General features: G+C 44.6%; 1 long non-coding RNA gene across 1 annotated transcript in view; it reads left to right on the plus strand.

Annotated features, from left to right (window-relative positions):
- The first annotated feature begins 4,622 nt into the window (after positions 1–4,622).
- Positions 4,623–26,713, plus strand: part of LOC141091503 (uncharacterized) — a 155,309-nt gene continuing 133,218 nt past the window's right edge. Inside the window, exon 1 of the long non-coding RNA XR_012232527.1 lies at positions 4,623–4,988. This is a non-coding gene — a long non-coding RNA (uncharacterized lncRNA). The remainder of the gene's footprint in view (positions 4,989–26,713) is intronic.

Here is a 26,713-nt window from a genome sequence, read left to right on the forward strand (position 1 = left end):
TAAGGCGGGTCTTGCGGGATGTTCCCGGTATACAGCAGGCCTTATGAGTTGTTCTTGATATACGGCAGGCCTTGCGGGATGCTTCCGGTATACGGCATGCATTGCGGGTTGTTCTTGTTTTCCTGCAGGCATTGCGGGTTGTTCTTGATATACGGCAGGCCTTTCGGGTTGTTCTTGATATACGGCAGGCCTTGCGGGATGTTCCCGGTATACGGCAGGCCTTGCGGGTTGTTCTTGATACACGGCAGGCCTTGTGGGGTGTCATTGGTATACAGCAGGTGTTGAGGTGTTTCTGGGATAGGGTAGGCCTTGCGGGATGTTCCCGGTATACGGCAGACCTTTCGGGTTGTTCTTGGTATACGGCAGGCCTTGCGGGTTGTTCTTGATACACGGCAGGCCTTGTGGGGTGTCATTGGTATACGGCAGGTGTTGAGGTGTTTCTGGGATGCGGCAGGTCTTGAGGGATGATTCCGGTATAAGGAAGATCTTGTGGGATATTCTCGTTATACGGTGGCCTTGTGGGTTGTTATTGGTGTAAGTGTAAGGAGATGAACATACTGCTCACGGTCCTCCTTGAAGACATGTGGATTGTGATGGGTGTTATGGTGTTCTGCCTGGCAGTAGGGAGAGTTAGAGTTAATAAATGGGACTAGCCCAGATTTAGAAAGAATCATGCAAAGTGACAGAGACTGTTTCCTGTCAGAGCTCCGTGTGCTTCAGAATCAGACCTAAGGTCTGGATGCCCCGAAGTGAGAGGAGACCAAGACAGTTGTTAGCGTGAATCGGAGTGAAGAGGAAGGACAGAATGGTCAACCGGAGACGGGTTCTGGGACAGGGCGCCTAGCAGTATGGGCCAAAGTCTATAACTTGGAAAAATAATGAGTCAGGAAGGGGCAGAGAATGTGAGATGAAGATAGTACCCCGGGCGGGAGTTCCAAGGCATCGGTAGCGGAGAAGCTTTCTACCAGCCATATTGGCGAACTAGTTCCCCTGAGGGGAAAGAAGTTGCGGAACCGCAGGTTGAGAATAGCACTTTCACTAATTGGCTGTAGTACTGAGCTGGGTTGTAGTGAATGAAGATGAAACAGTGGAGATAGAGAACAAGTGAGGACAGAGAAAGAAACTGACACTTCTTGAAAATGCTTCGTATTTGAAGGAAACGTTCATCAAGCTGTGTACCTGCTGCCTGTTGTACATAATTTCCAACAAGTTATCGTTCACTGAAAAGTTTTGACTGATGGTATCCCTCATTGAACTGTCCAACATCTGGTCCTGGCACAAGTCTACACACCCAGCTAGGACCCCTACCTTCATGTAACATGTCAGGACGTATGAGTCGAATACCTCACCCACAGCTACCGACCAAGACTACATAAACTTTTTGTAGTCGGCAGGATCGAGACCAGAAAGAATGAAGGGATGTGGGGAAGATTTGAGTCACGTGAAGGGTGGCAACGTTGCACGGTCTAAAATGGCACTGAGTATGAAATTTAAAATAGCTCTTAGTGACGCAGAACAATGAGAAGGTTCTGCCCATCGTGGATGTAGAAGGTATGAAAGGGTACAAAGAACCATCCAGCCCTCTAGAGGTTTTGCGTACCGGAGAAAGAGTCGTAGCTGGAAGTGCCAGCCCACTACGGGGAATGGCCGTTTCAGTAAAGTGGAAGGAAAAAGGCCCGCCCAGTAAGGTGTGACCCAGGAAGAAGGGCGGAGGAGTTGACCGAACAGGATGGGGAGCCGAAGAGAACCCCACCCACCGAAAGGCCTAGCAGTGACGTAGGATGCCGAGTGGCGAGAGAGACGGAGTGAGAGCTCTGATGGCAAGGGGAGGCCTTGTACTCAACTTGCCATGTGATGAGAAGATAGCACATGATCGGATGTGGCAGTTAATGGTGCTGATGGAGGAAGAGGTAGGGCCTGGTGGGAAGGCCTCTGGGTCCCATGAAGCAGAGACAAGGCGTGAGCTAGAGGTTGAATCCCTGACCTTGGCCTGGTTCATGGCCCGCAGTAGGGTCAAACAGCAGGAGGCCTTACGGGCCCAGACACCAGTGGGTTGCCCACTGATCCCAATAACAGCCCAAACACCAAAACAGGCACTCGCTACCATGAAGGTGCAGAGAATCACGGACATGATCCAGGACAAGAAGAGGAGGGAGGAACGGGTTCGGGCCCAGCTGGACATGAAGACTTGGGCCAATATATGATGAAGTGAATAGTCCTGTTTTTTGATCGAGAAAAAGGGTATGGCTTCCTGGAAAAGGAGGACACAGAACACACGTGTATGTGAATGCTTCTGTCTGGTGAGGTCCCTCTTCCATCCCATGCCCAAAGTTTACAACCCAGGGAGTGTGATTGATTTCTTAAGTAGACTCTCCGCAGGGGCTGGTTTGTGGTAGCGGTTTCAAGGGTGCAGATCGGACCAGAGACCAAAGGACTCTCCGCGGCAGTGCAGTCTCGAGTGAAGGTACCCATCCCAAGAGCCTTTGGTTTCCCCATGCACAAGGGTTTGTGTGGAGCACGAAGTCAGGGGAAACCAGCCTTGAATCTATCCGTCGTTTTTGTCCAGGAGGCCAGAGCAAGGAAGAAAGACTGGCTCCGAGCAAGGTCAAAGGAAGAAAGCAGAGTCGGAAGTTAGAGAAAGCCGTGTTGTGCTAGTTGCACCCAATAGTCAGAGCAGATGAAGGTTCCTGAGGGAAACGTTCCAACAGGTCTAGGATCCACATGTATACGGAACATCTCTCTCCCTAGAACTCAACCCCCCCCCCCCATCCCCACTTTGTTGGTCATGGAAGTCTACAGTGTGTAAACCTCCCCCACCCAGTTTTGTTGGGCTCCCCCCTGATGGATTGAGAGCCGTTGCAGCTGCTGAATGGCTCTACAACCAAATCCAGGATAAATGTTGCCCCTAAGGGACTGTGTGCCTGTCTCGTGGACATTCGTTAAGTAAAAGGACTGTGTCCCCGTACTAAGGACTGATGCTCTCGGGAAAAAAAAGAAAAGGACTTCAACTGGTCTACTATATGCTGTGTGCGGTGAAGTGTATTGGTGTCTTCCGGGTTTCGGCTGCCCGAGGACTGCCATCGTTATAGAAAGTGAAAATGTAAGGAGATGGACATACTGCTCACGTTCTCCCTTGAAGATGAGTGTATTGTCGCAATGTTTCAATGTGTAATATGTATTGTGACAGGTATTATTGGTAATAGTTGTTACGATCGCGGTCGCAGCGTGGCTTACCCAGCCAACGCTCCCACGTCGTCGAACCATAGCGACGACGGGGTGTGTGTCTCAGGTGATCGTGGAATGTGGACCCACAGGGGGGACCCGGGCCTACCCGGACTAGGGAAGGATAACAACCGGGGTCTGTGGCAGCTGAGCTTGTGGACAAGATGGCCATATGCAGGACTAAAAGACACCGCACAACTTCAGGTATGAAGAAACATAAAGTTTACTTAAATAAAGCAAAAGACATCAAAACACCAGGTTCTGGATTACGCACATCGCGAAGGAAACACATCTCAGGTTGACAGGTGAAGCAAGAGGTTATCACAGGTTGACGCAGTCCAGGGTCATCTGGCACGGGCATCTTAAGAGGACATCACACTAAAGGGCCCGTTACACATAGCGATATCGCTAGCAATATCGCTGTAACGTCACTGCTTTTGTGACGCAGCAGCGATATTGCTAGTGATATCGCCACATGTGATACTTACCTCCGACCGGCTTCCCTGCTGTCTGTCGCTGATCACGCGAGAACGTCCTGGACCATTTCTCGTCGGGCGCTTCCTGTGGCGCCGATGAGCGACGCGTGGACGCGGGCGGAGGACGTCAGGATCGCCGCGTCTGACAGGTAAGTAGCGACCCCTGACCGCTGCTATGTCGCTAGTGAGATCTGCCTGTGTGGCAGCTCACTAGCGACCACTTAGCGATGCACTAGCGATCCATATCGTTGTCGGGATCGCAGGTGCATCACTTAGTGTAACGGTACCCTTAGGCTTCAGGAGTGGCACAGGCACAGTAGGAGAACATCAGACACCGACCTCGGACTAGCTTCAGACGATGGCAAGAGGTCATCATGGGATGACGCGGTCCGGGAACGTCTGGCACAGGCATCCTAGGAGGACCACTCTCTCGGCCCACAGGAGAGGCACAGGCACAGCAGGAGAACATCAGACACTGACCTCAGCCAGACTTCAGATGATGGCTAGGGTCACCACAGGTTGATGCAGTCCAGGGTTATCTGGCACTGGAATACTAGTATGGCCTCTCTCTCAGGCCTCAGTTGTAGCACAAGCACAGCAGGAGTACATCAGACACCGACCTCGGACAGCCTTCAGACAATGGCAGGAGCCATCATGGGTAAGACACCAGAGAACCCTGTACACAGAAGAACGTCAGGAACGTAACACAGCAGGAATCAGGACTAGGACTTTGGTACCAACACATAACAGGGCAAGTCCAGGAACTCCGACATCAGCTGTCCCAAAGCTGATAACAGACTGAACAGAAACTGATCTGGGAATTCTGCCTCCAGAGCAGGTGGAAAACAGGCATCAGCTCACCTAGAACTGCAGGCAGGCAGAACAGGTGCTGAACACCAAACACACATAGCAAGACTCAGAAACTTAATGCGAAGCTCTGGCAATGCCCAACAGGGGAGGGGAACTTTATATAGGAGCTGCACCACAGCGATAGGCTGGAAGCAGCAATTCAAGCACACATCCATTCCTCATAAAAGCAGGGGAGATGTGGCCGCGCGCACCCTAAACACAGCCAGAAACAAATCAGCTTAGCAAAGGACACATGGCAGCTGCTGCAAGCCTGAACACATGTGGTATGTCATGCACAACTGCAGAGGACCTTGCAACCCGCGGGTAGCTTCCACAGCACCAGCTAGGGACCGCACATGTGGGCGGTCATGCAGCACAACGGAGACACTCACGCATGTACGCCTACGCAGCGGAGCCGGGAACTGAGCAGCATCCATACAGGTAACTGACCATAGCATTCCAGATCATTAGAGGGAAAGGAGCAAAGTGTTAACGCAGAGATGCAGAGTAATGCCGGGTAAACAGAGTACAAACAGCAGCATTACAATAGTGTTGTGTTCTGTCGAAAGTAGTGAGAGTTAAGAGTTACTGATTGGGACTAACCCAGAGTGGGAGAGTCTTCAGTGAAGGGACAGAGACTGTTTCCTGTCAGGATGTTAGTTAGGTCTGCTTTTTACGCACGCTGTGCACTAAGGTCTGGACAGTGCCGCATGATGTGGGTGTCCCAAAGTGAGAGGAGACCAGGTTGATAGTAGGACTTTCACTAATTGACTGTAGTACCGAGCCAGGTTGTTGTGAAGTAAGGTGAAACAGTGGACACAGAACAAGTAAAGAGTTAAGAGAGGATCTGAGACTGTGCGTGAAAATGCTCCGTATTTTGAAGGAAACATTCATAAAGCTGTGTACCTGCTAACTGATGTACATAATCCCCCAACAAGTTATCATTCAGTAAAAAGGTTTAATTGACTGGTGGTCTCACTCATTGAACTGGTCAACATTTGGTCCTGGCCAAAGTCATTGGTTACATACGACCTGCGAGGGCATAGCGCCCTCATAACACAAGTCCACACACCCAGCTAGGACCCCCACCTTCATGTAACATGTCGAGGCATAAGAGACGAGTACCTAGCCCATGGCAGCAGCCCCAAGCCACGTTCCCAGTATGCAAGGGATTTTTTGAGGTTTTACTTGTGGGATGTTCTCAGTCTACAGCAGGTCTTGTGGGGGTGTTGCCGGTATTACGTAGGTCTTGTGAGTTGTTCCAGGTATGGCAGGTCTTGTTGGGTGTTTCCAGTATAGGGTGGGTTTTGTGGGTTGTTCTTGGTGTAAGGCAGGTCTTGTGGAGAGTTCCCGGTATATGACTGGTGTTCTTTCCTCACTAAATGAAGCAGAATTCATGTAGCTTATACAGGCAGCTAAACCGCTATAACGGGGTCCAATAAGGAGACTGTAGGTTGAATCTGTGCTTTATTGAAGGTGATGGTATATTGGCGCGGTGAAACTACGAACAAAAACATATATGTATGCAATCAATACTGGGTTCATCAGGGATTCAAATATATATAATACGTCATCTGCACTAATAGCTAGCCAGGGGAGAACTAACTAAGCAGACTAATATGAGACAGGAATTGAATACAGGAAACATAAGTACATACCAGCAATGCTGTCACAAGGGGAGAAGAGAAATGAGATGCTTCCTGAACGCAGGCAGAAGGAAAATGGTGGACTGGAGGGAAAATGGGGGCTGAACTAACCATAATCCTTTGAAAAAGGCTACCAGGGTGCATTGCAACCTTACCAGAATGCACTGTAAATGGAGGGAAATAGAAAGTGAAAGTAAGACACACAATAACACTGCGGTTATGACTCTGGCCACTAGATGGAGCCAGAAAACACTGTAAACATTAACAAGCAGGTAATCAGGGATTATTAATTAAATGTCGGAGACAGAACAACTGGTCTTGCAGGGTGTTCCTGGTACAGTTAGGTCCATATATATTTGGACAGAGACAACATTTTTCTAATTTTTGTTCTAGACATTACCACAATGAATTTTAAACAAAACAATTCAGATGCAGTTGAAGTTCAGACAGCTCCATAACATGTGCCACCCTGTTTTTAAAGGGACCAAAAGTAATTGGACAGATTAAATAATTGTAAAATGTTCATTTCTAGTACTTGGTTGAAAACCCTTTGTTGGCAATGACTGCCTGAAGTCTTGCACTCATGGACATCACCAGACGCTGTGTTTCCTCCTTTTTGATGCTCTGCCAGGCCTTCACTGCGGTGGTTTTCAGTTGCTGTTTGTTTGTGGGCCTTTCTGTCTGAAGTTTAGTCTTTAACAAGTGAAATGCATGCTCAGTTGGGTTGAGATCAGGTGACTGACTTGGCCATTCAAGAATATTCCACTTCTTTGCTTTAATAAACTCCTGGGTTGCTTTGGCTTTGTTTTGGGTCATTGTCCATCTGTAGTATGAAACGACGACCAATCAGTTTGGCTGCATTTGGCTGAATCTGAGCACACAGTATGGCTCTGAACACCTCCGAATTCATTCAGCTGCTTCTGTCCTGTGTCACATCATCAATAAACACCAGTGACCCAGTGCCACTGGCAGCCATGCATGCCCAAGCCATCACAATGCCTCCGCCGTGTTTTACAGATGATGTGGTATGCTTTGGATCATGAGCTGTACCACGCCTTCGCCATACTTTTCTCTTTCCATCATTCTGGTAGAGCTTGATCTTGGTTTCATCTGTCCAAAGAATGTTCTTCCAGAACTGTGCTGGCTTTTTAAGATGCTTTTTAGCAAAGTCCAGTCTAGCCTTTTGATTCTTGATGCTTATGAGTGGCTTGCACCGTGCAGTGAACCCTCTGTATTTACTTTCATGCAGTCTTCTCTTTATGGTAGATTTGGATATTGATACGCCTACCTCCTGAAGAGTGTTGTTCACTTGGTTGGCTGTTATGATTGAGTCACCGTAGGAGGCAAAAACAGAAATGCTAGCTAAGTCCAGAAAACCAGAGAGGTTGGCAGCTATCGGATTGCAGACCCCTGAACCTATCAACACAACTAGCAGTAGCCGTGGGGGGTTCCTACGATGCCCTAGACCCCTCGATCACAGCCGGAGAATTAAATAGCCTAAAGACAGAAAGGGAAATCTAAACTGCCCCAGAGCAGACCCCAAAGCAAAAGGCAGCCCCCCACATATAATGATGGTGAAGCAAGAAGAAAAAACACAACACAGACAGAAAGATAGACTGAGCAAAGACGGGGCTCAAGCTAGCTAGATAGGAAAGGACAGGAAGGCTGCTGTCTGCAATCCGTGAAAAACCCTATGAAAATAAGAGCCAACAGACTGACAGAGAAAAAGGCCCTGAAGACGCTAGGCTTCAAAAAGACTGTCAGTACTCAGGAATATTCTGAAGACAGAGCAACAGGCAAAAGAAGAATCAGCTCACCCCAGCAGGGAATGGCAGAATCCAGAAAAGCAAGGCAAACAAAAACAAAACACAAATGCTAAAAGGCAAAGCAGAAAACTTAGCTTTGGAGGAGCAGGAATCAGACTGGTTTCCTAGAAGTCCACAGAGAAATCACCCGCAGGGCAGAAGGGCGTCGGCAGCCTTATATCCAGTCCGTGACTCCACTCAGCCAGTCATCATCATTAGACTCAGGTGCCTGATAATCAGGCTCATTACCTTCCTTTACCAGAATAGGGAGTTCACCAGACCTCAGTGACGAAGGGGAAAATGAACTCACAACAGTTGGCTGTTGTGAAGGGGTTTCTCTTCACCATGGAGACTATTCTGCGATCATCCACCACTGTTGTCTTCCGTGGGCGCCCAGGTCTTCTTGCATTGATGAGTTCACCAGTGCTTTCTTTCTCAGGATGTACCAAACTGTAGATTTTGCCACTCCTAATGTTGTAGCAATTTCTCGGATGGGTTTTTTCTGTTATGGCAGCTTAAGAATGGCTTGTTTCACCTGCATGGAGAGCTCCTTTGACCACATGTTTCCTTCACAGCAAAACCTTCCAAATGCAAGCACCACATCTCAAATCAACTCCAGGCCTTTTATCTGCTTAATTGAGATGAGAATGACATAGCGAAGGGATTGCCCACACCTGTCCATGAAATAGCCTTGGAGTCAATTGTCCAATTACTTTTGGTCCCTTTAAAAACTGGGTGCCACATGTTAAGGAACTGAAACTTCTAAACCCTTCATCCAATTTTAATGTGGACACCCTCAAATGAAAGCTGAAAGTCTGATCTTCAACTGCATCTGAATTGTTTTGTTTAAAATTCATTGTGGTAATGTCTAGATCCAAAATTAGAAAAATGTTGTCTCTGTCCAAATATATATGGACCTAACTGTATATGAAAGGTCTTTTGGGTTTTGCTTATATACAGCGGGTTTTGTGAGGTGTTCCCAGCATATGTCAGGTTTCGTGGGGCGTTCCCGGTATGCAAAGGATTTTGTGAAGTGTTACTGGTAGATTGCAGGTCCTGTTGGGATATTCCTAGTATACGGTAGTTCTTGTGGGTAATTATTAGTGTACGGCAGGTCTTCTAGGATGTTCTCTGTATACAACAGGTCTTGTGGAGTGACTCTGGTGTACAGCAGGTCTTCTGGGGTGTCATTGGTATAAAGCACAGCTTGTGGAATATTTCCGGTATACTGCAGGTCTTTTGGGGTGTTTCTGATATACGACAGGTGTTGTGGGATGTTCCCGGTATACGGCAGGTTTTGTGGGGTTATTGTGGTCAAAGGCAGGTCTTGTGTTGTGTTCTTCTCGGTATACAGCAGGTTTTGTGCGGTTATTGTGGTATACGGCAGATCTTGTGTTGTGTTCTCGGTATACGGCAGGTTCTTGTGGAATGGTCATGGTATACGGCCAGACCTGTAAAGGGTAGGTCTTGTTGAGTGTTCCCAGTATATGGCAGGTCGTGTTCTTGGTATACAGCGAATCGCGTGGATGGTTCTTGGTGTATGGCAGGCCTGGGGGGGGTTCCAGTATACCACTGGTCTTGTGGGGTGTTCCCGGTATACGGCAGATCTTGTGCAGTGTTTCTCGTATACGGCAGATCTTGTGGGGTGTTCCCGATATAATGCAGGCCTCATAGGGTGTTCCCACAAGACTGGGAACACTCCAAAAGACCTGTCTTACACCAAGAACAATCCACAAGACCTGCTGTATACTGGGAACACCCAACAAGACCTGCCATATACCTGTAACACCTCTGTATAAGGCACATTTTGTGGGGTGTTCCTGGTATACGGAAGGTCTTCTGGGTATTTTCTTGTATACAACGAGCATTGAAAGATATTTCCGGTATATGGCAGGTCTTGTGGGGTGCTCCCGGTATGCAAAAGATCTTTTGAGGCGTTAATGGTATACGGCAGGTCTTGTTGGGTGATCTCGGTATACGGCAGGACTTGTGGGTTGTTTTAGGGGTACAGAAAGTCTTTTTTGTTCTTTATGTATGGCAGGTCTTGTGGGATGTTCACGGTATAAAGCAGTCGTTGTGGGGTGTTCCTGGTAAACAACAGGTCTGATGGGGTGTTTCCAGTATACAGCAAATCTTGTAAGGTGTTTTTCGTGTACAAGTCTTGTGGGGTGTTCCTGGTATATGGAAGTTTTTTGGGGGATGTTTCCAGTGTACGGAAGGTCATGTGGGGTGTTTCTAATATTCAAATGGTCTTGTGAGGTGTTTCCAGTGTACAGAAGGACTTATGGGGTGTTTCCGGGAAAAGGTAGGTCTTGTAAGGTACTCTTACAGTATATACTATAGGCCATCAGACTATTGCAAGTGTAAAACCCCTATGGGCGCTAAGAAAAGAGAGTACATTTATTTATTTTTTATTTTAATCTTCAAACCGCCACTTCTTCTTTTATTAAAAAGTGTGATAACGTCCAATCTATCAAACTACAGTGGGTACGGAAAGTATTCAGACCCTTGTAAATATTTCACTCTTTGTTTCATTGCAGCCTGTCATGATCCCACCGCTGTCACCAATATGTCAGCGGACGGAAGGACGCGGCGCACTGCCGGCACACGGCTATCACAGGCACAGTGGGGGGCTTATCTTAGTTATCCCACCACTGGCACCATGTGACAAAAATACAGCAAGCTAATCTTGCCCTAACAATTTATCGCAGGGGGGTTATTTTGGATGCCCCACCACTGCTAACAACCTTCAAAGAACTGCAAGGATTTATGGATATCCCACTTTCTCAGTTCCACTTTGGAACTCGCAGCTCTCCAGCGCCCCCCTTTACCCTCAGGTCAGTCAGGGAACTACACCTGGGATAATTGGTTGCCGGCCAGCTGCTTCAGTGAGGTCTGGCCACCAGAAACGCTGCAGTGAGGGAGTTATCAATGCTTTGGCCTCAGCCACCCAATTAGCTTATCAAATCCCTTTCCGTCACAGCCAGCTGTACCCGGGGCCCAAATCACATTTCGCTGCCACCAGCTATGATTTACTTAATGAGTTAATTAAGAGGGTCCGTTACAAACCCCCAAATTAGTAGCGATTATCTAAAGGCGTTAAAGTTCGTTTCTTAGAGCATGGAGACAAACTGATTTTATGATTTATTCCCTAAAAAGGAGGGCAGTGATTACATAGATAAAAAGTTGTTACAAAGTTGAGACATTAAATATGTACAAGGCAAATATAAAATAACAGGGATGAAAGCAGAAAGTACACTTACAGTTGCTCAATTGTCCTTAGGCAAGCCATGTGCTAGGGGAGAGGGGCAGCCAACCACACATCCCCAGACATCTGCAGGTCTTTTCAGCATGAAAACTCCAGCTTAACTGAACAATTTTAAGGGAGGGATATCTTATAGCCTAGGGTCGGTTACATCACGAAAGGGGCAGTCTGGAGAAGTTCAGCCCCCTTTTCTCCAAGTTGCAATTTCACTGTAAAACTTATAATAACTATATCTTAATGAGGGAAGCTCGTATAAACACGCCGATGGTCTCATTTTTCTCAGTTTATCGAACCCAATAAGACAACACCAAGCATGCCGTAATTAGGACACTCCATTTGGGAGCAATCCATATCTCAGTTTCTGGAGGGGTTAGAACCGTGAAAATTAGGGGTTAGAAAGCTGGTTTCGTTGCCTACGCAGAGATGTGATTATTATATCTCTGCGGTGTATAGTTTTTGCGATATGACTTATTTTAATACTTCCCATAGCTGAATTCAAGCCCCTGGTTTTAAACAAAGACATGCTCTCCACTCAGCTTAATTAACATTCCTAGCTTCACAGGAAATGGCCGGTGTCCTGTTTCAGATGCAGGCAGACCAGCACACAGACACAGCTGCTAAGGAGGGAGAAACAAAAGGAGGGGGACTGCAGCTGTATGGCAAGCAGCTTTCTCATAGAATTCTGGAAGTTCCAGCAAAATCATGCCTTACAGTACATTACACAGCCATTTGGTGAATTCCAAAAGGTTCATTTTTTTTCCTCATTAACCCCTTTCTGTCATGTGACGTACTATCCCGTCCATGTGCCCTGGGACTTAATTCCCAGGGACGGAATAGTACGTCACAGCGATCAGCGGCGCCCACGTGGTGAGCGCCGCTGATCGCGGCCGAGTGTCAGCTGATTATCACAGCTGATACCCGGCACAATGTGTCAGGAGCGGTCACGGACCGCCCCCAACACGTTATCCCCTTGCACACCGTGATCAAACACAATCGCGGTGTACCGGGGGTTAAAGGGAAACATCGACAGGGAGGGGGCTCCCTCCGTGCTCCCCTGAGCCCCCCACAGCAGCGCAGTGTGCAGCGCTGCTGCGGGGGGCTCAATCCCTGCAGGTCCCCGAATCCAAGATGGCGACGGGGACCTTCGGGAGCCTGCAGGGAGCTGGCTTCCTCAGTGCCTGCAAAGCGCAGGCATGAGGAAAGCCTGTGCAGTGCCTGTGACAGATCAGCGATCTGTCACATGACAGGTATGTCCCCCCTGGGACAATGTAATAAAGTTAAAAGAAAAGGTGTCAAAATAATTTTAAAAAAATCACTAAATTAAAAAAAATAAATATTACCTAATAAATTCATTTTTTGGAAATAAAAAAACAATTAAAGTACACATATTTGGTATCGCCGCGTCCGTAACGACCCGCCCTATAAAACTGTCCCACTAGTTAACCCCTTTAGCAAACCCCTTAAAAAATAAAAATAAACTAAGCAAAAAATAATGATTTATTATCATACCGCCAAACAAAAAGTGCAATAACGCGCGATTAAAAAGACGCATATAAATATCCATGGTACCGCTGAAAATGTCATCTTGTCCTGCAAAAAACGAGCCGCCATACAGCATCATCAGCAAAAAAATATAAAAGTTATAGCTCGCAGAATAAAGCGATGCAAAAATAATTATTTTTTATATAAAATTGTTTTCATTGCATAAAAGCGCCAAAACATAAAAAAAGACCTAAATGAGGTATCGCTGTAACCGTACTGACCCGAAGAATAAAACCGCTTTATCAATTTTACCGAAGGTTGAACGGTGCAAACGCACCCCCCAAAAGAAATGCATGAAACGCTGGTTTTTGTTCATTCTGCGTCCCAAAAATTGGAATAAAAAGCGATCAAAAGATGTCACGTGCCCAAAAATGATACTAATAAAAACGTCAACTCGTCCCGCAAAAAATAAGACCTCACATGACTCAGTGGGTCAAAAAATGGAAAAATTATAGCTCTCAATATGTGGTGATGCAAAAACTGTTGTGAGTTCATTTTCCCCTTCACCATTGAGGTCTGATGAACTCCCTCTTCTGGTGAAGGAAGGTAGTGAGGCTGATTACCAAGCACCTGGGCAGGATGATGATGACTGGGTGATGGGAATTACTGACTGGATATAAGGCAGCCGACGCCCTTCTGCCTTGCTGGTGATCTCTCTGAGGGATTCTAGGAGACCAGTCTGATTCCTGCTCCTCAAAAGCTAAGTTTTCTGCTCTACTTTTTGCATTTGTGTTTTGGTTCTGTTTTGCATTGTTTTCCTTGATTTCTGCCATTCCCTGCTGGGGTGAGCTGAATTCCTTTTTGCTCTGTCTTCAGAAAATACCTGAGTACTGATATCGTCTTTTTGAAGCCTAGCGTCTTCAGGGCTTTTTTCCCTATCAGCTGTTGGCTCTTGTTTTGATAGGGTTTTGGCGGATTACAGACAGCAGCTTTTCTATCCTGTCCTATCTAGTTAGCTTGGGCCCCATCATTTGCTCAGCCTATCTTTCTATCTGTGTGAGTGTTTTTTCATCTTGCTTCACCGTCATTATATGTTGGGGGCTGCCTATTGCTTTGGGGTCTGCTCTGGGGCAGTTTAGATTTCCCTTTCTGTCTTTAGGCTATGTAGTTCTCCGGCTGTGATTGAGGGGTCTAGGGCACCGTAGGAACCCCCCACGGCTACTGCTAGTTGTTGTTGATAGGTTCAGGCGTCTGCAATCCGATAGCTGCCAACTTCTCTGGTTTTCTGGACTTAGCTAGTATTTCTGTTTTTGCCTCCTACGGTGACTCATTCATAACAAAAAACTATTTTTACATTAAAAAGCATCTTTTAGCGAGTGACAGCTGCCAAACATAAAAACCGCCATAAATAGTAAGTCAAACCCCCCGTTATCACCCCCTTAGTAAGGGAAAAATAAAATTAAAAGAAAATGTATTTATTTCCATTTTCCCATTAGGGCTAGAGCTAAGGTTAGGGCTGAGATTAGGGTTAGGGGTGTGTTGGGGTTAGGGTTGGAGTTAGAATTGGGGGTTTCCACTGTTTGGGCACATCAGGTGCTCTCCAAACGCAACATGGCATCTGATCTCAATTCCAGCCAATTCTGCGTTGAAAAAGTCAAACAGCGCTCCTTCCCTCCCAAGCTCTGCCATGCGCCCAAACAGTGGTTTACCCCCACATATGGGGTATCAGCCTACTCAGGACAAAATGCAAAACAACTTTTGGGGTCCTATTTCTCCTGTTACCCTCAGGAAAATAAAAAATTGGGAGCAAAAATATCATTTTTGTGGAAAAAATTATTTTTTTATTTTCACGCCTGGGCGTTATAAACTTCTGTGAAGCACTTGGGGGTTCAAAGTGCTCACCACACATCTAGATAAGTTCCTTAGGGGGTCTAGTTTCCAAAATGGGGTCACTTGTGGGGAGTTTCCACTGTTTAGGTACATCAGGGGCTCTCCAAAAGCAACATTACACCCGCAGACCATTCCATCAAAGTCTGCATTCCAAAACGTCACTACTTCCCTTCCGAGCCCCGACGTGTGTCCATACAGTAGTTTTCGCCCACATATGGGGTATCAGCGTACTCAGGACAAATTTGACAACAACTTTTGTGGTCCACTTTCTCCTGTTACCCTGGGGAAAATAAAAAAATTGGGGACTAAAAGATCATGTTTGTGGAAAAAATACGATTTTTTTATTTTCACGGCCGGTCGTTATAAACTTCTGTGAAGCATGGGGGGGGGGTCAAAGTGCTCACCACACATCTAGATAAGTTCCTTGGGGGGTCTAGTTTCCAAAATGGTGTCATTTTTGGGGGAGTTTTCACTGTTCTGGTACATCAGGGGCTTTCTAAACGCGACATGGTGTCCGATCTCAATTCCAGCCAAAAACGTCAAATGGCGCTCCTTCCCTTCCGAGCTCTGCCATGCGCCCAAATAGTGGTTTACCCCCACATGTGGGGTATCAGCGTACTCAGGACAAATTGCCCTTGGAAAAATAAGACTTGAGGGTGAAAAGATCATTTTTGTGGAAAAAATATGATTTTTTAATTGTACGGGTGTACGTTATAAACTTCTGTGAAGCCCTTGGGGGTTCAAAGTTCTCACCACATATCTAGATAAGTTCCTTGGGGGGGGGTCTAGTTTCCAAAATGGTGTCATTTGTGGGGGGTTTCCACTGTTTTGGTACATCAGGGGTTTTCCAGTCGCGACATGGTGTCCGATCTCAATTCCAGCCAATTTTGCATTGAAAAAGTCAAACGGCGCTCCTTCCCTTCTGAGCTCTGCCATGCGCCGAAACAGTGGTTCCCCCCCACATATCAGGTATCAGCGTACTCAGGACAAACTGCACAATAACTTTTGCAGTCCAATTTCTCCTGTTACCCATGGTAAAATAAAAAAAATTGAATCTGAAGTATTTTTTTTGTGAAAAGAAGTTAAATGTTCATTTTTTTTTTAAATATTCAAAAAATTCCTGTGACGCACCTGAAGGGTTAATAAACTTCTTGAATGTGGTTTTCAGCACCTTAAAGGGTGCAGTTTTTAGAATGGTGTCACTTTTGGGTATTTTCTATCATATAGACCCCTCAAAGTGACTTCAAATGTGATGTGGTCCGTAAAAATAAAATGGTGTTGCAAAAATGAGAAATCACTGGTCAACTTTTAACCCTTATAACTTCCTAACAAAAAAAAATTTTGGTTCCAAAATTGTGCTGATGTAAAGTAAACATGTGGGAAATGTTATTTATCAAGTTTTTTGTGTGACATATCTCTGTGATTCAAAGTTGGAAAATTGAGAAATTTTAAAAATTTTCACCAAATGTCCGTTTTTTTCACAAATAAACGCAAGTTATTTGAATGAAACTTTACCACTATTATGAAGTACAATATGTCGCGAGAAAACAATGTCAGAGTCACCGGGATCGTTTCAAAGTTATGACCTCATAAAGGGACAGTGGTCAGAATTGTAAAAATTGGCCCGGTCATGAACGTGCAAACCACCCTTGGGGGTTAAGGGGTTAATGTACACTCTGCACCCCATCTTGAATGAAAAAACCCCCAGAAATGTAGAAATTTTTGCAAATTTATTAAAAAAGAAAACCTGAAATATCACATGGTCATAAGTATTCAGACCCTTTGCTCAGACACTCATATGTAAAGCCCCCGTCACACATAGCGATCTTGCTAGCGAGATCGCTGTGTGTGACGCTAACCAGCGACCGGCCCCCCTGCCGGGTATCGCTGATCGTCCTGGAATGGCCAGGACATTTTTTTGATCGCTGGTCTCCCGCTGGCCAGCATGCATCGCTGCGTGTGACAGGCGGGAGACCAGCGATCAGCGCGCTGGTAACTAGGGTAAATCTAAGCAGCGCGCGTCACTCGAAACCCGATGTGTACCTTAGTTACCAGCTCCCTGCACCAGCGCGCTGGTAACTAACGTACACCGACGCCGCACGCCTGGCGTCGCTGGTGCTGATCGCTGGTGAAGCTGCCTGTTTGACAGCTCACCAGCGATCCTGACAAGTTGATATCGTTGTCGGGATCGCTGGTGAGTCACTATGTGTGAAGGGGCCCTTAGTCACATGCTGTTCATTTCCTTGTGATCCTCCTTGAGATGGTTCTACTCCTTCACTGGAGTCCGGCTGTGTGTAATTAAACTGATAGGACAAAAGCTGTAAAAAGAAAAAAAATAAATCAAAAGACCAGAATTGCTGTTTTTAGTTCACTGCAACTTCACCCAAAAACTGCAATTAAAATCAATTAAAACATTTTATGCACCCCAAAATTTATCAATAAAAACTTCGGCTCACCACCCAAAAAAAAAAACAGTTACATGGATGGAAAAATAAAAACAGGTGCCTTTGCACAAACCAATTTTTTTTTTTTTCAATTATCTTAATTTTTTTTTTCATCACTTAAATAAAATAAAAACTGTACAAGTTTGGTATTGTCATCATTGCACTGCCTATGGGTGTGTGCACACGCTGCGGATTCTGCTGCGGATTTTGCAAAATCCGCAGGTAAATCCGCAGGTCAAAAGACCTTTAACAAAATTTCCCATGCACAAAATTCTGTGAGGAAAAAAGAAGAGATCCCAAAATGACTAAAATCAATAATTTTATTGTAATAGTTTAAAATATAATACTCCTATAAAAAGCATAATACTGTCCCAGGGACACGGAGCCAATTCAATATATGACAGAAAAATTATTATGTAGTATCCTAAATACACGTGGGGCTCAGCGTCCCCTCACCCCGACGCGCGTTGCGTTCCTAAATACATTGAAGAACTCTAATATACAATGGGGCCAATAATAATCACCAGAAGATATATACATCATAATTTAGACTGATGATATACATATATAATTCACAGCGCTAGACAGCATTCTGATAATAGAATTCAAACAGTCATATAACTACTAAGTTTATGTAGACTCCCAAAATGTTCATGAGACAAACCCCAGTATGACCATTATAATGAGCATGACCCAGTGGATAGACTACATGCAGATATAGATGTAAAAATAAGTAATAACATGTTACCGCCCCCTAAGAAGCTGGCGGCGAAACGCGCGTCGGGGTGAGGGGACGCTGAGCCCCACGTGTATTTAGGATACTACATAATAATTTTCCTGTCATATATTGAATTGGCTCAGTGTCCCTGGGACAGTATTATGCTTTTTATATGAGTATTGTATTTTAAACTATTACAATAAAATTATTGTTTTTAGTCATTTTGGGATCTCTTCTTTTTTCCCACAGAATTTTGTGTATGGGAAATTTTGTTATTTGTCATTTGTTGAAGTGCCCTGTGATATTTGGACATTTTTTGTGGTAATTAGGTCAAAAGACCTGCGGATTAGCCTGCAGTTTTGCCCTGCGGTTTATCACCTCTACAATGGAGGAGATGGTAAACCGCAGCGGGATCCGCACAGAAAGAATTGACATGTCAATTCTTTCTGCGGATTAGAAACCGCAGCAAATCCGCACAGAAAAATCCGCACCGTCTGCACTGCGGTTTCCATTTCCCATAGGATATTATGGTACTGTACACTGCAGCAGAAACTGCTGCGGATCCGCGGGACCAAAACCGCTGCGGATCCGCAGCAGAGTCCACAGCGTGTGCACACACCCTTAGAGAATCATTTTGCCAGCTCCATTTTACATCACAATGAACACGGTAAAAACAAAAACTAAAAAAGACAATGGCGCAATTGCATTTATTTCACAATTTCGCTTGGAATTTGTTGCCATTTTTCAGTACATTATATGGTAAAATGAATGGTGTCTTTCAAAATGACAGCTCGGCTCTCGGAAGACGAGGAGGAAAAAAAAGGGAAAGCGCAAAAAACAACTCCAGCAGGTGCCACAAAAGCCTCCCGAAATGCAGCGATCTGTCAACATTGTACAAAGGAATAAAAATTAATGTGTATTTTAAAAGCCAGAATATTTATACAATTTTTATGAATTTTATTTTACTTGAATTTTTTGTTTGCAACTTTTTTAGAAACGTTTCTTTGGTTTTTTTTTAACTCCATTTGTGGTATTTTTAGGGTGAGATTAATGTAGTCTCTGATGGACATTATTAGTTCATAGGGGCCAGATAGGGGGAAATTATTAATATATCGGGGCAACGTAGAGGGACATTATTATTACTGTAAGGGGGTCACAATGAAGAATTTTACTATTGCAGTGGGGAAAATAAGTATTTAATAAATTGGCGATTTTTGCACGTTATCCCACCTACAGAGAATGGAGAGGTCTGTAATTTTTATCGTAGGTACACTTCACCTGTGATAGACAGAATCTAAAAATAGAAAAAACAGAAAATCACATTATAGGATTTTTACATAATTAAATTACATTTTATTGCATGAAATAAGTATTTGATAGTCTACCAACGAGCAAGAATTCTGCTCTCACAGACCTGCTAGTTTTTCTTTAAGAAGCCTCCTACTCTGCACTCATTACTGTATTAATTGCACCTGTTTGAACCTGTTACCTGTATAAAAGTCACCTGTCCATACACTCAATCACACTCCAACCTCTCCACCATGGCCAAGACCAAAGAGCTGTCTTAAGGACAAAATTTTAGACCTGCACAAGGCTTGGATGGGCTACAGGACAATAGGCAAGCAGCTTGGTGAGAAGGGAGCAACTGCTGACACCATTATTAGAAAATGGAAGAAACATGACTGTCAATCTTGCTCAATCTGGGGCAAGATCTCGCCTCGTCGGGTAAGGATGATTATGAGAAAGGTCAGGAATCAGCCCAGAACTACACAGGTACCACTCCAGGGCGGTGTCTGGCTGTAGCAGCTGATCCTACTGGAGGAAGGAACACTAATGACAGGTGTGGGCAAGTAAAGATGGGCACAACTGGTATTCTGGCAGCACAGCTGATACTCTGGCAGGCGGGCACAGCAGGCAGGCGGACACGGATGGCACTCTGGCAGGCCGGTACATTTAGGATAAGAGACAGGTAGGAACCAGTTCAGACTGAAGGGACCGTCACCGTAGGATGTGAGACGGGGCAGAGCAGAACCACAAGGTGCAGAACAGGAGCATAGCAGAACCGCAAGGTGCAGAACGGGAGCAGAGCAGAACCGCAAGGTGCAGAACGGGAGCAGAGCAGAAGGCGTAGACAAGGCTACACACAGCTGAGTAGGGAAGGAAACGGGCAAGGATACGAACGGGTACAAAGAACTGACTAGGTACAGACAAGGACGGACACGGGGACAAGCTCAAGACACGGGATTCAGGTCTGAGTATGCAACCCTCAGGGAGGCAGAACACAAGACACAACGAGCACAGAATGCAGCCCCCATAGAAGCGGAAAACAGAACAGGACCTGGCAACTCAGCAGCAACGTACAGACTGACAGTCTTTTGCTTAGGCATCTCTCCTTGGGTGGAGATGTCTTAAGTACCCGATGCCTCTTGGCAATAGGCTGGGGCCAAATAAGGGGCGTCCACACTGTCTCTATAAAACTCAGGAAGTGCCATCGCTGCCCCCCCCAAAGCATACAGCCAGGAAGTATGCAGCAAGCAAGGAATATGAGGCCCACAGCACAGAGCAGGCAGAGGACAGAACTCACAGCATGGCCCGGAGTGCTGAGTAAGATGGGAAGCCATGCAGTGATGCCGGCAGGGATGTTACAATCTGTATGGAAGAGTGCATCAAAATCCCTGCTGCAGTGTGTGCAAACGTGGTCAAGAACTACAGGAAACGTCTGACCTCTGTAATTGCAAACAAAGGATTCTGTACAAAATATTAAGTTCTGTTTTTCTATTGTATCAAATACTTATTTCATGCAATAAAATGCAAATTAATTATGTAAAAGTTCTACAATGTGATTTTCTAGTTTTATTTTTAGATTCTGTCTCTCACAGGTGAAGTGTTCCTACGATAAAAATTACACACCTCTCCATTCTTTGTAGGTGGGAAAGCTTGAAAAATCGGCAGTGTATCAAATACATTTGTGGCCAAAAGTATTGACACCCCTGCAATTCTGTCAGATAATACTCCGTTTCTTCCTGAAAATGATTGCAATCACAAATTCTTTGGTATTATTATCTTCATTTAATTTGTCTTAAATGAAAAAACACAAAAGAGAATGAAGCAAAAAGCAAAACATTGATCATTTCACACAAAACTCCAAAAATGGGCCAGACAAAAGTATTGGCACCCTAAGCCTAATACTTGGTTGCACAAACTTTAGCCAAAATAACTGCGACCAACCGCTTCCGGTAACCATCAATAAGTTTCTTACAATGCTCTGCTGGAATTTTAGACCATTCTTCTTTGGCGAACTGCTCCAGGTCCCTGATATTTGAAGGGTGCCTTCTCCAAACTGCCATTTTTAGATCTCTCCACAGGTGTTCTATGGGATTCAGGTCTGGACTCATTGCTGGCCACCTTAGAAGTCTCCAGTGCTTTCTCTCAAACCAATTTCTAGTGCTTTTTGAAGTGTGTTTTGGGTCATTATCCTGCTGGAAGACCCATGACCTCTGAGGGAGACCCAGCTTTCTCACACTGGGCCCTACATTATGCTGCAAAATTTGTTGGTAGTCTTCAGACTTCATAATGCCATGCACACGGTCAAGCAGTCCAGTGCCAGAGGCAGCAAAGCAACCCCAAAACATCAGGGAACTTCCGCCATGTTTGACTGTAGGGACCATGTTCTTTTCTTTGAATGCCTCTTTTTTTCTCCAGTAAACTCTATGTTGATGCCTTTGCCCAAAAAGCTCTACTTTTGTCTCATCTGACCAGAGAACATTCTTCCAAAACGCTTTAGGCTTTTTCAGGTAAGTTTTGGCAAACTCCAGCCTGGCTTTTTCATGTCTCGGGGTAAGAAGCGGGGTCTTCCTGGGTCTCCTACCATACAGTCCCTTTTCATTCAGACACCGACGGATAGTACGGGTTGACACTGTTGTACCCTCGGACTGCAGGGCAGCTTGAACTTGTTTGGATGTTAGTCGAGGTTCTTTATCCAACATCCGCACAATCTTCCGTTGAAATCTCTTGTCAATTTTTCTTTTCCGTCCACATCTAGGGAGGTTAGCCACAGTGCCATGGGCTTTAAACTTCTTGATGACACTGCGCACGGTAGACACAGGAACATTCAGGTCTTTGGAGATGGACTTGTAGCCTTGAGATTGCTCATGCTTCCTCACAATTTGGTTTCTCAAGTCCTCAGACAGTTCTTTGGTCTTCTTTCTTTTCTCCATGCTCAATGTGGTGCACACAAGGACACAGGACAGAGGTTGAGTCAACTTTAATCCATGTCAACTGGCTGCAAGTGTGATTTAGTTATTGCCAACACCTGTTAGGTGCCACAGGTAAGTTACAGGTGCTGTTAATTACACAAATTAGAGAAGCATCACATGATTTTTCGAACAGTGCCAATACTTTTGTCCACCCTCTTTTTTATGTTTGGTGTGGAATTATATCCAATTTGGCTTTAGGACAATTCTTTTTGTGTTTTTTCATTTAAGACAAATTAAATGAAGATAATAATACCAAAGAATTTGTGTTTGCAATCATTTTCAGGAAGAAACTGAGTATTATCTGACAGAATTGCAGGGATGTCAATACTTTTGGCCACAACTGTACTTATTTTCCTCACTTTATATCAGAATCACAAAGAGGGATTCTAACCTATAAGAGGGAATAATACAAGGAAATCTACTGCATGGGCACCATGTTGGGGCCAATTCTACTTTTTGGGGCACAAAAAGTAGAATTGGCCCCAACATTATTGGGGCCAATACGTTATTGGGAAATCTCTACTATATTGTATTTTTGGGTATACGATTACTGTGCGACACTGGTACTGTAGAATTAGGAGAAAAGTGTTGCCCGTTCTCTAGAAATTATCTGCTATGGATGTCTCTGTTACTTTCTGCTGAGACGAGTCCTGGTTGGAAGAAGTGATGGCGGTCTGGGCCAGATGAAGATGAAAAGTTAAAATGAATTACTTCAATTGGCAACATCATCACTAGTGAGTACTGTAGGTACCTGTATTTCTACGATACTATCATTGTATGGGGGTAATAATAGTGTTTGTATAGTTGTATCATACGGTCATGGTATGGCGGTATTTGTTTTTTTGCATGAGGTATTATTGGTTCTCCACCAGCGTAAGGCAATGGCACTGAAGATTTTATCTCGGTATCTCTCAGCAATCAAGGCACCGCTGGCATCATGTGAAGGTTTGTGTGATGTCCCGAAGACCATCACTGACCACCGCCAAACTGGTCATGCTGAATGGTATTACAGGCAGCATGACCTTCCCTTCGGTGTCTCCAGACTCTTTCACATTGGTCACATGTACTCATTTGGAACATGCTCTCATCTGCGAAGAGAATGGCAGACCATGGCAAAGGCCAATCAAGCTGGACAGTCGTGCGTACAGATCCCTGCTATGAATGGGTCACCGAGGAGAAAAAAGCAAAACAAGCTAAGCCACAGAAAACCAGAGTGGTTGGTAACTATGCAGATTGCAGATCCCTGATCTTACCACACGACTAGCAGTAGCCGTGGAGTGTGCCTACTATGAACCTAGACGCCTCGTCACGGCCGGACGACTACATAAGCCTAAAGCAAGAAAAGGGAAAACTAACTGCCCCAGAGCAGACCCCAAAGGAATAGATAGCCCCCACACATGTATTGACGGTGAAACAAGATGAAGGCACAAACACAGGCAGGAAAATAGGCTGAGCAAACAATGGGGCCCAAACTAACTAGACAGGAAAGGAAAGGAAAGCCACTGTCTGCAACCTGCAAAAAAACCAACAAAAATAATGTCCAACACTTCTGATAGCAAAATTAACCCTGAAGTCACTAGACTTCTCCCACTATATCAGCACTCTGAAATATTCTGAGACAGAGCAAAAAGAGACCGAACTAGTAAGGGACAAAAAGCCAATTGGCAAAATACTGATAAATAAGAGTGGAAATTCAGCTCAGCCCCCAGCCGGGGCTGGCTGACCACACCAAAAAACTGAATAGACCAACAAAATCAAGTGTGAACATTAGCAGAAAAACTTAGCTTTAGATGACTGGAACGGAGATGAAAACAAAGAGCTGACAAGCCAGAAGGAAACACCAGCAACTGAATAGGGCGTCGGCTGTCTTAAATCCAATCTGAGAATCCTGAGATCCAATTGTCATCCTCATTCTCAGGTGGCAGATCTCCACCAATCAAACCAGCCGCACCACCTCCCGTCACCACCATAGGGAGTCCAGAAGGGGAACTCACAACTGGTGAACCAGAGAATGAACTCACAACAGAACCCACTACAAGGCATCGGACTGTGATGCCACCCTCATGGAGTCTCTTTCTGACAGTTTGGTCACCAGTAGCTTTTGGAAGTCATTTTGTATTGCTCAGGCCCTGCTCTTTCTGTTCCTCCCCACACAAAGGAGCAGGTACCAGCCCTGCCGATGGATGGATACCCTGCTGGACAGTTTTCCTTACGTAATGGGTCAGGTCCTGGTATCAACTCCATGCACTGGAGACTGAACATGAAGACTCCGCAAACCTTCTTGTGCAATCTTGGAGAAACTGGACAATATGTGCCTCCTGAATGTACCAAGGGTGAAGGCAGCTATAGTGGGTGCAAGGGTTGCAGTCGCACCTGGAGCCTAGAGGGGACTGGGAAAGTCACTTTGGCGTATATGACAAGCCCAATTTATTAGAGACCCGTGATATTGAGGTGGGCCCTGTTAGAAAGGACACAGGGAAAATTGCAAAACTAGAGAAGGATAAGGAATGATGAGGTGAGAGGACTTGCCTATGGCCACCCCCTGCACCGTTCCCTTTTGGGGCCCTCTTCAATGCACCAAAGCCGGTGACATTGATTTACAATGACTTCTGCTTACCTAACTGGACAGACTAATATACGGGACCCCCTGCAGTTTCCTTGCCTTGGGGTCACACCGTCATGTGCAGGCTATGGATGCTACATCTACTGCGCTGCTCAGTTTAGGCAGCAAATTTTCAATCTGACTCGTTTGAAATTTTACTAAAGAAGTTACTTCACCAAAGACTTTTACGTCCTAAAGATTTTCACAATGGTCGTCCCACCTGTAATAATATCGTGTTGCATTAATAGTAAAAGGTTTGTTGCATTTAAAGGTACAACACAAAAGCAAAGTAAACATTTCCAGAGCTCTTCATCTGCAGATCAGAAAGCGCTATCTGCCACTTAGGCGGTTTATTTATGTATTCATTTTATTACAAAGGTCACCCATTACGTTTTGGCAGAGGCAAGTTTTACAGCTGTTGGCACAGACGCGAGGGCGTAACTAGAAAGGATTTGGTGCTGCCAGTGGTCAATAATGGAAGTGCAACCACACAATGCTGGCAGCTCCACTGACTATTAGTCGTATCGTAGTCTCCTTGCTCCTCACCCCGGATGGAAAAGACCGTTTGTATGAACTGCAAAGAAGAGTTGTGGAAAGAAAATGGCAAATGCTCCCAGAATATTTCTCACAAAATAATTATTTTCAAGTTATCTTGACTTAGTTTGTCAAGATTAGTGATGAGCGAGTATACTCGTTGCTCGGGTGTCGTCTCAGCTGCATGATTTACAGCTGGTGGACAGCCTGAATACATGTGAGGAATGCCTGTTTGTTAGAGAATCTCCACATGTATTCAGGATGTCTAGCAGCCGTAAATCATGCAGCTGAGACGACGAAAACTAAATCTCTGAGCACGCCAAAATACTCAGAGGACACCCAAGCAACGAGAATACTCACTCATCTCTAATCTTGACAAATTAAGTACTTATATACTGCACCTATATATAAGAATATAACTACTATAATAATGCTGCTATGTACAAGAATATAACTACCAAAATACTGCCCCTATGTACAAGAATATAACTACTATAATACTACCCCCTATGTACAAGAATATAACTACTATAATACTGCCCCTATGTACAAGAATATAACTACTATAATACTGCCCCTATGTACAAGAATATAACTACTATAATACTACCCCCTATGTACAAGAATATAACTACTATAATACTGCCCCTATGTACAAGAATATAACTACTATAATACTGCCCCCTATGTACAAGAATATGACTACTATAATACTCCCTATGTACAAGAATATAACTACTATAATACTGCTCCTATGTACAAGAATATAACTACCAAAATACTGCCCACTATGTACAAGAATATAACTACTATAATACTGCTCCCTATGTACAAGAATATAACTACTATAATACTGCTCCCTATGTACAAGAATATAACTACTATAATAATGCTCCCTATGTAAAAGAATATAACTACTATAATAATGCTCCCTATGTAAAAGAATATAACTACTATAATACTGCTCCCTATGTACAAGAATATAACTACCAAAATACTGCTCCCTATGTACAAGAATATAACTACTATAATACTGCCTCTATGTACAAGAATATAACTACTATAATACTGCTCCTATGTACAAGAATATAACTACTATAATACTGCCCCCTATGTACAAGAATATAACTACTATAATACTGCTCCATATGTACAAGAATATAACTACTATAATACTGCTCCTATGTACAAGAATATAACTACTATAATACTGCTCCTTTGTACAAGAATATAACTACTATAATACTGCTCCTATGTACAAGAAGATAACTACTATAATACTGCCCCTATGTACAAGAATATAACTACTATAATAATGCTCCCTATGTAAAAGAATATAACTACTATAATAATGCTCCCTATGTAAAAGAATATAACTACTATAATAATGCTCCCTATGTAAAAGAATATAACTACTATAATACTGCTCCCTATGTACAAGAATATAACTACCAAAATACTGCTCCCTATGTACAAGAATATAACTACTATAATACTGCCTCTATGTACAAGAATATAACTACT

Source organism: Dendrobates tinctorius, unplaced genomic scaffold (assembly GCF_039654945.1).
Source record: "Dendrobates tinctorius isolate UK_male_01 unplaced genomic scaffold, ASM3965494v1 ptg000054l, whole genome shotgun sequence".
NCBI classification, from domain to species: Eukaryota; Metazoa; Chordata; class Amphibia; order Anura; family Dendrobatidae; genus Dendrobates; species Dendrobates tinctorius.